Consider the following 12,447-nt stretch of genomic DNA (forward strand, 5'->3'; position numbering starts at 1 on the left):
GTTAAGTATTTTGTTGTGTTTATGTTTAATCTATTTTTTGACAATAAAAATATGAACTTCTTTCTTGCCAATTGCCGACGTTCGGCTAAAGTGGGCAGTTGGAGAGAGCGTAACATTTCTGTTACTGATTCGGTCGAAGAGTACTTTGAAGGAATAAACCTGGCAGCTCGCCTTTGTACTCTTTCTAGCATATTAACGAGGCCGATTTCCGAGGGGCCCCATACAATGCTAGCATATTCTAATGCTGGCCGAATATACGTAAGAGATGCTGCTAGCATAACGGGAGTCGTAACAAGTCTTAATTTTCTTCGCAGGCACCATAGTTTCCGCTCCACCACCGTACAAATGTTTTCCAAATGGGCCCTCCAATTTAGATTACTGGATATTGTTACACCTAAATATTTTATTGCATTGACGGTAGACAGGAGGGTAGAGCATAAGTGTAATGGGAATAGAATACACGCTTACTTTTGTTTGTGATGCGCAAAGCAGCTGTTTTAGTTTGGTTTATTTCCATTTTAGATTCGGTGCACCAATTACTGACAGCATCAAAAGTATCATTAAGTGTTTTTTGATCAGCTTCACTGTGTATTTCTTTATAGATTAGGCAGTCGTCTGCAAAAAGTCGCACTGTAGTACTTCTATCTATGCCGCATGAGATGTCATTTATGTAAGTTAAGAATAATATCGGTCCTAAAACTGAACCTTGCGGTACCCCTGAGGTGACATTTAGTGACTCAGATTTGAAGCCGTTTATTTCTACATATTGTGTTCTGCCTGTCAGGTACGCACCTATTCACTGTATTATGTTATAATTTATGCCTAGGTGTGCTAACTTATTAATTAACTCCCTATGAGAAACCTTGTCAAAGGCTTAGGAGAAGTCGAGGCATATTGGGTCAATCTGAACGCTATTATTTAAAGCACGCGTGAAGTCGTCGACTGTTTCTATTAATTGGGTTACAGTGGATAAATTTTGCCGGAAACCATGCTGATTAGGAAAAAATATTTTTGTGCCCTCAAGATGCGTATACATAGCTTTGGATATAATATGCCCTAGCAGCTTGCAGCATACACAGGTAAGGGAAATTGGACGGTAATTTTCCACCTTTTGTTGGTCTCCACACTTATGCGTTGGCACGACCTTTGCCACAAGCCAGTCGTCTGGGACACGCTTTTGTTCAATTGAGGCATTATATATTATGCATAAATAGTGGGCAACCCATTCCGCATACTTTCGCAAAAATCATTTGGTATGCCATCTCGTCCGATCGACTTTTTTATGTTCATGTTCAGTAATAATGATACGATGCCTTCATGAGTAATCTGAACGTCAGGCATAACTGATAACTGAGAAGGAAGTGGCGTGGGTGCATCACTATCATTAGGACAAGCAGTAAACACTGAGGGAAAAATCTGTTATGTAGGTAAGCGATCGAAGAGCAGTCGTTCACCAATTCATCGTTTACAACAAGAGAATGCACGCGTTTTGAGTGGTCTTCCTTCTGAGACAAGTGACGCCAAAAACGATGGGGGACGATTTCATAAATGTCGGAAATATTTCTTCGTAATACTTCGTTTTCGATTCCTTCAGCTCAGCGCGCTGAAACCTTGATAAATTGCGTATCTTGGATTGATCTTTCTTTACTTTTAAGTGCGAATGCACTTCTTAAGCGAGCCTGAATCGTCCGCCGCCGTCGTCCGCATAGCAACAGCTGCGGGTGCGCGCGCTCCTCGTCTTCCTCCTCGTCTTCCCTAGCAACGGGGGGAGATGGGCGCGCGCTACTCTCCTCCTCCTCTCTCCGCTCAGTGACTGCGGGTGTTGGGCGCCTCCTCTCCACTTCGGGCGGGAGAGCTCTCGCTCGCGTAGCGGGCGCTCCGCATTCCGACGCGTGAGGGCGCTCGTGTAGCCCTCGCCGTAACGGCGGGTGCTACTCTCCTCCTCCTCTCTCCGCTCAGTGACTGCGGGTGTTGGGTGCCTCCTCTCCACTCCAAGATCACGATATCCACCGTAATCGCGCAATCAACAACCGTGCATTCGCACTTACACACTCTCCCCCTCGGGGAAGTGCGAGGGAATTTTTTTGCCTCTGGCAGTTAATGGCGCGCTTTAGATGTATTATCTTCCTATTCATCCAAGGATTCTGTTTATTTTCTTTCTTTTTTTGCAACGGCACAAATTTGTTGATACATAGCGTGACGATTTCTTTAAACCTTATCCACACCTTATTGACGTCACTTTCCTCATTGAACGCGTCCAAAGAAAACGACAAGTAATCAGTTATACTTGTCTCGTCGGCCTTGTTGAAGTTGCGCACATGTCTGAAGCTTTCTTTTTTGCGTGGCAAGGCACCATCAATGCTTATCTCAACTGAAACAAGTTTGTGGTCCGATAACCCATATTAAATTGCAACGTTGTATGTGTCGATCCACCCGTCAATAAAAACTAGATCCAGTATGGAATGCGGATACCCTGTTTCACGTGTACTGTCATTGACGACCTGCGTTAGGTCATGGCTTAATGGCATGTCTAAAAGCCGTTGGCAGTCTATTGCTTCCTTCGATTCAGTTGAGAATGTGGTCCAGTTAATTCCAGGAAGATTGAAATCTCCTGCAATAGCCAGTCTGCGATTCCGGGTAGCAATACCGTCAAGGTATTGCTCCAAACTCTCTAGATATGAACTAGGGGCGCCTGGAGGCCTGTAAACGGCTCCCAAAACAAGGGAAGTTTTGGGTAATTTTATTTCTAGCCATACACTTTCATGGTGGGGTATTCCTTCCATAGCAACTGCTTCAAAATCTTCTGCAAGTAAGATCGCCACACCACCCCCTCGTGAATCGCGGTCTTTCCTAAATATTTTGTAGCCGGGTGGCTATCCGCTATCCGCTATTTCCGGTCGCTATCCGCTATTTCCGGTCGCAGCCACGTCTCTGTGACGGTAATTACATGTGGGTTATAGCTTGCTAATATATATTCTAGATCACTGACTTTATTGACAAGGCTCCGAGCATTTAAAATAATTAAGCGAAGGCTGCATGCATTTGACTGCGAATGGCATCAGTCATCGTCGTCAGAACGACGTGGTTTTTCCTTTGTATGCTTAAGCTTAACTCGACAATTTTTGTCGTAGTCTCAGGAATACACGTCTTTGTCGATGACCAACTTATCGTAATTCCGATGCATGCGTTTTCCGGCCTCTCTTTCTTCTTTTCCGGATTCCCATAATAGCTTACGCTTGGCTAGAGTTTCCTTGCAAAAGTCGTCCCCAACAGATATAGTGCTGCCTTTTAGCTTGTTGCAATTTTCGTAAACTGTTATCTTCTCTCGGGAGTCGTACAACTTCATAATGACCGGACGCGGCGAACTACCCCCTTTTCGGCCGATTCTGTGGATCCGTTCAACCGTTTTTAGTTCGACACCAAGTGTGCGAACAAAAATGTCCTGCAGTACCATTTGTTCCAGGTCTTCTGTGGTTTCTGCCTCGCCTTCTCAACCCCAAAGACCAAAAGATTATTCCGCCGACTCCTGTCCTCTAAGCTTATTAGCCTTTCTTCTTGTCTTGATAGTGTCGCGTTAAGGTTCGTGACAGTTTTCGTTAGTTGGCCTATTTTTTTACCCTGGTCTTTGATTTTTTGAAGGGCGTCTTCCATTTTAGTCATTCTTTCTCCTAGAGCGCTCAGGTCTGCTTGAATTGTCTTCTGCCCAACCGACAGTTCCTTTAGGAGGGCTTTCACATCAGGACCTGGGTTGAGTTCAACGTCCCCAGACAATAGCAGGCACAAAGAGGAAAATCCAGAGAACAGTACACTTGGGCACGGCAGCACAACAATTCTGTTGTCAGTTTTATAACAGTATTATGAGTAGAAACTGACCTGTTCGAGCAACAGAAGCCGCAGATTAGTCGACATTGCTTTTGCAGTGCTGCCGTGCCCCCTGAACGCTGCTGGCTGGGGGTCCAAGTTTATAGGTTCCACGAAGAACCGCTCGATGCACGTTCCATGGTGGCTGCGCTCGAGGGCAGCGTCGACGATGTGTCCGTGGTCGATAACAGCGGCGTCAGCAGCTGGTAGGGCCACGCATGTGCTGGATGCCCCTGCTTGTAGGATGCGCAGACGAAGAAAACCTGTTCGAGCAACAGAAGCCGCAGATTAGGCGACATTGCTTTCGCAGTGCTGCCGTGCCCATATACTTCTAAAGTAAGCAAACTGGGCCGTTAGCAACATTTCTATGATTTGATAAAACCTTTTGTACTTATGAACGATTCTTTTTGAGCCCGTGGATCATGAATTAGTACGTTCCATACGAATGAGATCAGTTGAGTCCCCCGTAAGCGGACCATGTAAACTGCGAAGGGGTTTTTTTATTCTGAGAATTTGGCAGTACATCACTCATTACAATTTCACTTGGTGGGAAAATATATTTGTATTACAGAGAAATTTGCATTATACCACATATTTGAATTGGTAATGAGGGACCTATTTACAAACTTTACAAGTCCAATGCCTCGCAGGGCTATCCGAAAACGGTTGTCCCGCTTTACCGGCCCCTATACTTTACCGGCCCCTATGCTCTCCCAACCTATGAAATTGGTCCACTTGGGCCCTGGCCATCGTCTTTGCGTATACTTGTACGTTTATCACAAATGTAGCCCCACCACTCTGGAGACGCAGCTTGCTCGTGAGCTTGTTTCTTCGTTTTCACCAGCATGGTGCTTTCGCTTCCGGGGATCATGTAGAAGCTCTTGAATCTACAAAAAACCTGCTTATCTCTATTTCGTCGTTGAAGGTAATCGATCATGCCCAACCTCTTCTCTTCTCTACGGGTACGTACCATGCGCCGACCAGAAGCCAATTGAAGCATGACTACGGCGAGGAAGAGGAGTACACTCATATTAGTTCTGGGGCAAGTGGTTTTTGGGACCTTGAAGCTGCCTCCGCTGCCGCCGCTTTGTTGTAATTACTTGTCAATTTCTTTGTAAATTCAGTCAATTTGTAAATCTATCCCTCACTTCAACGCCGCGATATTATACACTACTGGCTTCTGACATTGTCTCAGGAGTACGGATCTGTGTTCTGGGTGGCTACTAAAATGCCCCGATTCGTAACCGAGGAAGCTGGTTCGTAGGAATGTATGAAAAACCATATTCCCCAGTGTGAGCTGTTCTTCATCTAAAGAAACCCTCCATTGTTTAAATTGGAACCTTTTAAATTGGAGATTGCGCCCGGAGACGATTTTTTTTATTTTCTGTACACCGTTTGCTCTCTAAAACCACTGGCCGCTGGTGACCTTTGGAGCGCACTCTGCATAGAATGACCAGCCTCGCAGCTGGTCATTCTTTATATGTATCTGCTTCTTTCATTAAACTTCAGTCGTCAGTCAGCGCCCGTCCCTGTCTATTTTCACTCGTGTCCCGTCCTTTGCGCTGTTTTTATTATATGGATTCCTACTGACTCGCCCAGCTTCGCACTCTCGTTCAGTATGTTTCGACCGGCATGGGCTATTCGTCACATTTTCTTCGTTACCCTCGGTTTTGCACAAATTTCCAATTGCTGCTTCTTGTAGGGCTCGCCTGCTCGCCTTCTCAATCAGGCACTCCTCCATTCCACCTGCCGTGGCCTGCGTGGCTAGACCCGTACCACTGTCCCGAGGATTGGGCACCAAACTGTGCCCCGCACTGCGTGAAGCAGCGTGCAGGGAAGTTCGGCTACTAAGGGATTGCCTTCTCGTGGCCTGTGTCGAGGCAATCCCCGTCGGACGCCACGATTCCCGCTTCTTGCAAGAACTGCGCACCGCTGAGCAGACAACCGAGCTTCTTTGGCAAATGATTTTGTCCAGACTTCCGAAGAAGGCTCCCTCACACAAGGCAAGCGGTCAGATTCACGTCGTCGGAGACGCCATCGTCCCTGAGCATGCACAGAGCATTTTGCAGCTCGGGCCGAAATTCTGTTTTGAACATACAATGGATCGCACTCGCATGGTGGCGCTCGTCCGAACTGTTGCTTCAAAAGCAAAAGAAGGAGAAGTGGACCGATGTATTTCGGGAGGAATTGATGCGCTCCCAAGCAGCGGAAAAAGCAGAGGGAGAGTCAACGGGGACAAAGTGGCGCGTGGGCTTCGCAAGGAGGGACTTAGGCTCACGCAGTCGGACAAGGAAGGAGGATTTGTTGTGCTCAAAGCCGACACGTATCACCTCAAGGCTGAAACCGCTATAGCAGACAACCTCCGCAGAGTTACAGACCGTATCCCAGGGACGGTCCGGGCAAAGGCCGTGAAATTATGCGAAAGCGCTGGACTAACGGGACTCGCCAGTTATGTAAAAAACATCAAGGCATTGAGCCGCACGCCATTTTTCACGACAAAAACGCACAAGATAGAGTGCCCTTTCAGGGCCATAGTTTGAGCGTGGAGCCTGGCAGCGGTGCTTGGGTGCGTACTTACAACGTTCCTTGCCGGTGCTCAAGGTTTATGATCCTTTTCTCATTCGGAGCCTTGTTGAGGTCTCCGAGTACCTGAAAGCGGCTGAACCGGTAGGCGTGAGCGCGTTTTCAATTGACATTAAGGATTTATTCTACTCCCTGCCACATCCGCAAATACTGCAGTCCGTAAGCACCAGCATTGACCCCTACGGATCTGTGAGGTTCCAGAACCATTGCAGCACAAGTGTTGGCCGATTGGCCTTCTACCTTGACTCCTCATTTGTGGAATTTCAAGGGAATCTGTATGCGCCGAAGTCCGGCGTTTATATTGAACCCTGCCTGGCTCCGTTGCTGAGTGACCTTCTCCTGGCCCAGGAAGCTGAATGACGAGTTGCGTGTCACCCCAGTCACCAAGGTTTTTAGAGACGTCGACGATTTCTTGGTCATGTACGAAAGTCCGGAAGGTCTGACGTCTGAGCAAAAGGTTGACCATATTTGCGGCATCTTCGAGTCGGCCTTGAGCGGGCTGGTATTAACGAGAGAACTTCCGGTCAACTCAGAGCTTCGATTTTTGGACTTAAAGCTCCGCCTTCACGCACAACACGTCTGTTGGCAGTACTCCCCCCGTTCGCAGAAAAGCCTACTGCCGTTCTTGTCGGCTCATTCAAAGGAGGTCAAGCGGGGAATTGCTCAAGGTGCCTTGCAGAATGTTCTCCAGAGAAGTTGCCACCACCTTGCCCCAGAGAGCTTCAAAGACCAAGAATCGCGACTGAAGACGGCGGGCTTCCCAGACTGTCTAATCAAGAGCCTTTCCGGAATTTTTCTAAAGGAAATCCGCGAGGGTAGGCCGGAGAAGAACCCGAACAGAGAAAAGGAAGGAACTGCCATCATTCCATACCTGCATGGTGTTTCCCACAAGCGGATGAAAACGGGAAGAAAGTGTAGCGTACGAGTGGTGTTCTCGGCCCCCAACAAGCTTTCCCGGCTCTGCAGAAAGGTGAACAGCGGTGACCAAAGTTTTGGTCGCTGTGTGGTTAGGCATACAAATGCCTACACGGGATGCAGGAAAGGTGTTGTGTACAACGTCCCTCTGTCCTGCGACAAGTCGTACGTAGGGCAGACGGGCCGTTGTATTAATGACCGCCTATGCGAGCATGCAAACTCGCTCAAGAAGTTTCAAGGGAGCAATCTGGCAATCCATTGCGGGAAGCATAAATGCTCACCGAAGCTCGACCACACCTCGATAGTGAGCAGACACCCGGACCAGCGCTCACGTAGAACTTCGGAGGCATTTACTATCTACAAAATGGGAAACTCTTGCGTCAGCATGCCATCAATCGCTCTGCATGCTAAAGAGATTAACTATTTAGGTGGTGTGACTGTCGTGGGTGATACCACGGAACAGCAATTTTAGTTTTTCATGATATGATGTTGTCATTCTTGTTTTCCACATCCATCGTTTTTTACTTTTTATATCTCTGTTTCTTTCATTAAACTTCAGTCGTCAGTCAGCGCCCGCCCCTGTCTGTTTTCACTCGTGTCCCGTCCTTTGAACTGTTTTTCTTAATTGAGCGCTGCAACGCAGTATAAATCCACTAGTTTAAGGAAAACGCGCAAGGGGGAGTAACTTCCTATTAAGAGAAATCTGACCTCTACCTCAAAATCAGCCACAAGGCTGACAGGTAAAGCTGGACAGCTTTATCAGAAACAGGTATAAATGACACGACGCGGATGTCTTTTTAAAACTCGAGTCATCACAGCGTTATCGAAGAAACTCTCATCGCATTTATTTTCCTTTACGAATTTCATTGGGGTTTATGGGCTGCAGCGTCAGTCTTAGTTTACGTTGCTTAGAGAAACTAAATGATTAACGTTAGTGTACGTGTACACCGATGACCCTCGAGTTAAGGCTCCCGCCAAGAAGTATGCCATTCTCAAATATCGTAGCTAGTTGCGCTGCGAAAAATAACATGTTCTGCGTGTAGCGGGAGGCGAAGCCTGTCACAAAATCGGCAACACTGTACGCCTTTTCATGGAGTGTCCTAGAGCAACGCTAAAGGCCATCGTAGGATGGCTGTTAACGTCCGCAGACAACGCGATTTGAAGGCTGGAACTAGCACGTGAGGGGTGCAGTGATACGAGCGACGGGAGCTGTGGCATAGTGTTTGATACAAGTCCAGGAATTTTAGACATGACATTAGTGCCATGGTATCCGCGGTATAGCGGCTCCGAAAAATAAAATGTGCTAGAAGAGCCGCAGCAGCGATAGCGTGCCATGTTAGGCCAAAGGCGATTCTGTTTTTATGCTGTGCATGCGCAGGGGATGCTCGTCGGGGAAAGTGAATCTTGCAGAAAATTACAAAGAAAACTTCCTGCTCTATAAACGATTAAAACTCATTGTTTTGATACTCATTACTTGGGTTTTTGCAGGAAGCTACCATTATAGGTCGACAATGCCAAGCAAGCTATGAATGCACAGACATTAGGAATTACTGCTGTATGTTAGAAGGTGAGCCATGGAACCCAAGGGCAGGTAAATTCACCGGAACTTGCCAACGACGCCCTGGACTTGGAGAAGGCTGCTCTATTTCTCAGCACAGAAATCGCAATGACAACAACATGTACGCTCCCTACAAATACGCCTGCCATTGTCGACAGCCCGGTAAGGCTCGTAATAGCTTCGTGAATGACTTTCATATATGCGTATTTTGCCTGTTGTACACAAATTTAAAAATAAGTTACTTGACTAACTTCGATATCAGCCTAGATCACGTGTTCTACCCAAGGTTAAAATACTCGCGGCTAGGTAGACAACAAATTGATTCCGTAGGAAGGTCCCATAACCACAGATTCAATCATAAATGCGGAGAGTTCAAAGCAGACCATTCACAGTGGGCAGATAAATTGACAGACTCTCGAGAAAAGACTTAGCAATGTCATTGACAACTTGAACTTTTGCCTTGCAAATTATGGCCTTCTAGCGTTCTCAGACCCCCGACTGCTATGAGTGTGATTGACTTGACAGCGCATTCCAGTGACATTCGGAAAGGGAGGAGCATAGCACTAGACCGAATTGGCAGTGTTACGATTCAGCATGAATTGTTTTGGCGTTACTCTGGGCACGCGTACTACGCTGGTCAACTTTTATGTACTGCAGGAAAGATCTGTGTGGCGGTGAAGCCATCAAACAGGCTTCAACGAAGTCAGACACCCGCTGGCGAGCGCCCCTCGGGCCGTCTTTGAGTCACGGACACGAGCGCGGCGTGCTCCAAAAATCCTGCAAACGGCGAACGTGCGTTGGAATCCCCCTTTTCCCCTCTCTTCAACGCAGCGTACACCGGCCTCTATAACAGGACCTGTGGAGGGTGTTTTGTGTGTTTGGACTTTTGGTGCCATGCGGAACACGGTAAACGCCTGCTGACCGTTGGGAATTCTAGTTGTAGATGCTTGCCCTTCGCAAGTCGGTCAGTCCGTCCTGGGTCACCGTGGAGAACGTGTCATCTGCCCCTTCGAGTTCTCATATTGTAAGCACGCCAGTGTGCTGCTTTCTACTTGTATCATCGTTGTTCTCTACTCGTCATGCATTATTCAAGTAAAGTTTGCTCTTGGCTCTTCATCGTCGAAACGGAGGCAACTCCCCTGCAAGCCGCTCGTCCACCACGCTGCGACGGCATGACAGAGGTCAGCCCTTGTACAGCTTCGCCCAAGAAACAGCATTGATCCCTACACTATTTTTTGTTGGCGCAGCAGGCTCACACCTACGTGCTTTTGAGATTGGCCAAGTTGGCAGTTGGGACAAGTATACAGTAATTAAACTAAACTTCTGGCGACTTATTCAACGGAATGAAAGAAAGTAAGGAGAAATTGATCATGCTTCCGAGACTGCCGAAGCATATCCCGGATTCCCCATAAAAGCTTATAAACATATGCGCGAAGCCGGAAAGGCGGATCATCTGCTCACAATGAAGAAAGATTTCGCATTGAAGACGGCTCTCAGCAGGCTGAATTCGGCGTTACGCAAGCGAACTCTGTCGAGAAAAATGTGCGGCATTTTGCACAATGCTAGGCGTATTTACTGCATTGCCACATATCTGGCGAGAGGTGAACTCCCTTTTTGGTGAGACTCATCGAGTCAATTCCTTCCTGGCTATGGCCTTGAGCGAAGTCTGGACGTTATCACGCCAAGGAGTTTGCGGATGTATGCGCATCTTCTACATCACCAATCGTGGCTTGCGCTTCACCGCAATTGGGCGGCTGTGCATATAAAAAATCAACCACATTTTATTGGCCCTGAGCTGCAGCAGTGGATGCCCCATTAACGGCTGGGTAGCTTCGAACAGCCCTCGGCAGCTTGCAGATATGGTGCGCAGCCTGCCCTGGTGAAATTAGGAACCACGTGCTGCTTAACTTCCCGTTTGAGTCTAAGCACGGCCCTTTGACTTCGTTAACTTCTTTTTGGCGCCACAAGACACTCCGTCATTCCAGAAACTGGCCTGGGTGGTTCGGGTCTTTAAACCTATGAGGGATCCAGCAGATACCACATCATACAGGCCTGGGTCACTCACTCAAAATTCATGGAAACAGTTGTTTGCGCCTGGTGGACGTGGTGGCTTGAGCATTGGAAGAAGCTCCCCGCCTATATGATTGGCTTCGGCCAGCGTCTCAGCACCATCATAGTGTACTGGGCCTGGTCAGCCACTTGGAACATAATAGAGTGTGCGGCTTGTCAGCTGTAGCTCTGCTTTTTGATGTGTCTACAGCTTAAAACCATGTGCTGCCAAGGTTCATTCTGGGTCATTTCCAAGACATGGGTGTGACAAGACACCTCCTCTGCTTCGTTCGAGCTTCCTTGTTCGATCGCTTCATGCAGGTGCGCAAAGGAAATGTTTCCAGCTCACATAAAAGTGTAGTTCGAGGCGCACCCATGGGACTGTTCTGCAGCACATCTTTTTTCCCGTCACCGTGGTTACATTGCCTAATACACTGACAAGAAATAAAACAGCCCGTACGAATGTAAGTGCATGACACCTCCGTCTGGATCACTGGTTACCAGACAGATGCAGTTACGCGTAATATCTGTACGTACTGTGTTCTTCGTAAAATTGTCCCTTTCGTTAGTAGGGATCACGCTCGCAGCGAAAAAGCAACATTTTGGTCTTGTTTCCTTTAGTTGCGGCAAAGATCGAGACGTTTGAGCATAGACTTGAATGACATTTTTATTTGTGAAGCTACTCACGCACGATTTCTCCCGATGGTGCTGGACCACGCGCTGCTCTTGCGAAAGTCTGTAAGCTCCATGGTTTCATGCGTAGTTTTTACATTGAATGCATTGCAGAAAATTACCGATGTGACATGGGAAAATTAACCCCCCATGGTTAAGTTGCGTGAAGACCTGGGATTGAACCCTATGCCGTATAAGTGACCTCTAATATTGCCTTCAGAGACTCAATATGAAGGTGTAAAGCATCGTACCTGAACGAAATTAGACTCTCTCGAGGCATTTTTGGGGGAGCGGGAAACAACAAGATGCTCCAAGAGTCGCCGTCTCTACCTCTCCGCCTCCAGGCCTTTCAACTATTGTTTGTGCAAGTCTTTAGGATCGGAGATGCCAACGCTTGATTGGCGTTACTGCGGCACCTCCGATAAAGTTTCGACTATTGCGCACATGCAACCCTAAGTACTCCAGGGGGTCGTGCCCCCCATGGCCAGGAACAAGGCTTCTTTTGACCCACCTTGATTATACGAGAGCGGGAAATGTGCACTGACAATCCCTGGCATCGACTGAAAGCGTTGTACACCTGTGGCCAAAGCAAAGTCATCGGTGCTAGATAATGTGAAACGAGAATACGGCGCACCTAGTACATATATGCGGATGGCTCTGTTTATGCAACATGAGGGGTGCATGCAGCGGCTTTTGTGATACCCACTTTGAATGTTTTCTGGGCTGCCAGAGTGAACCATGTGGCTTCACCTACGGGAAGCGAGTGCGAGAGAGAGAGAGAGAGAGAGAGAGAGAGAGAGAGAGAGAGA

At 47.6% G+C, this 12,447-nt stretch overlaps 1 pseudogene; it reads right to left on the bottom strand.

Moving 5' to 3' along the window:
- Positions 1–3,230: 3,230 nt before the first annotated feature.
- LOC144166728 (uncharacterized) lies at positions 3,231–11,715 on the bottom strand (annotated as a pseudogene).
- Between the last annotated feature and the right edge of the window lie 732 nt (positions 11,716–12,447).

This window comes from Haemaphysalis longicornis, unplaced genomic scaffold, assembly GCF_048455015.1.
Source record: "Haemaphysalis longicornis isolate Haplotype H1 unplaced genomic scaffold, Haemaphysalis longicornis Haplotype H1 scaffold_189, whole genome shotgun sequence".
In the NCBI taxonomy this organism is placed as follows: Eukaryota; Metazoa; Arthropoda; class Arachnida; order Ixodida; family Ixodidae; genus Haemaphysalis; species Haemaphysalis longicornis.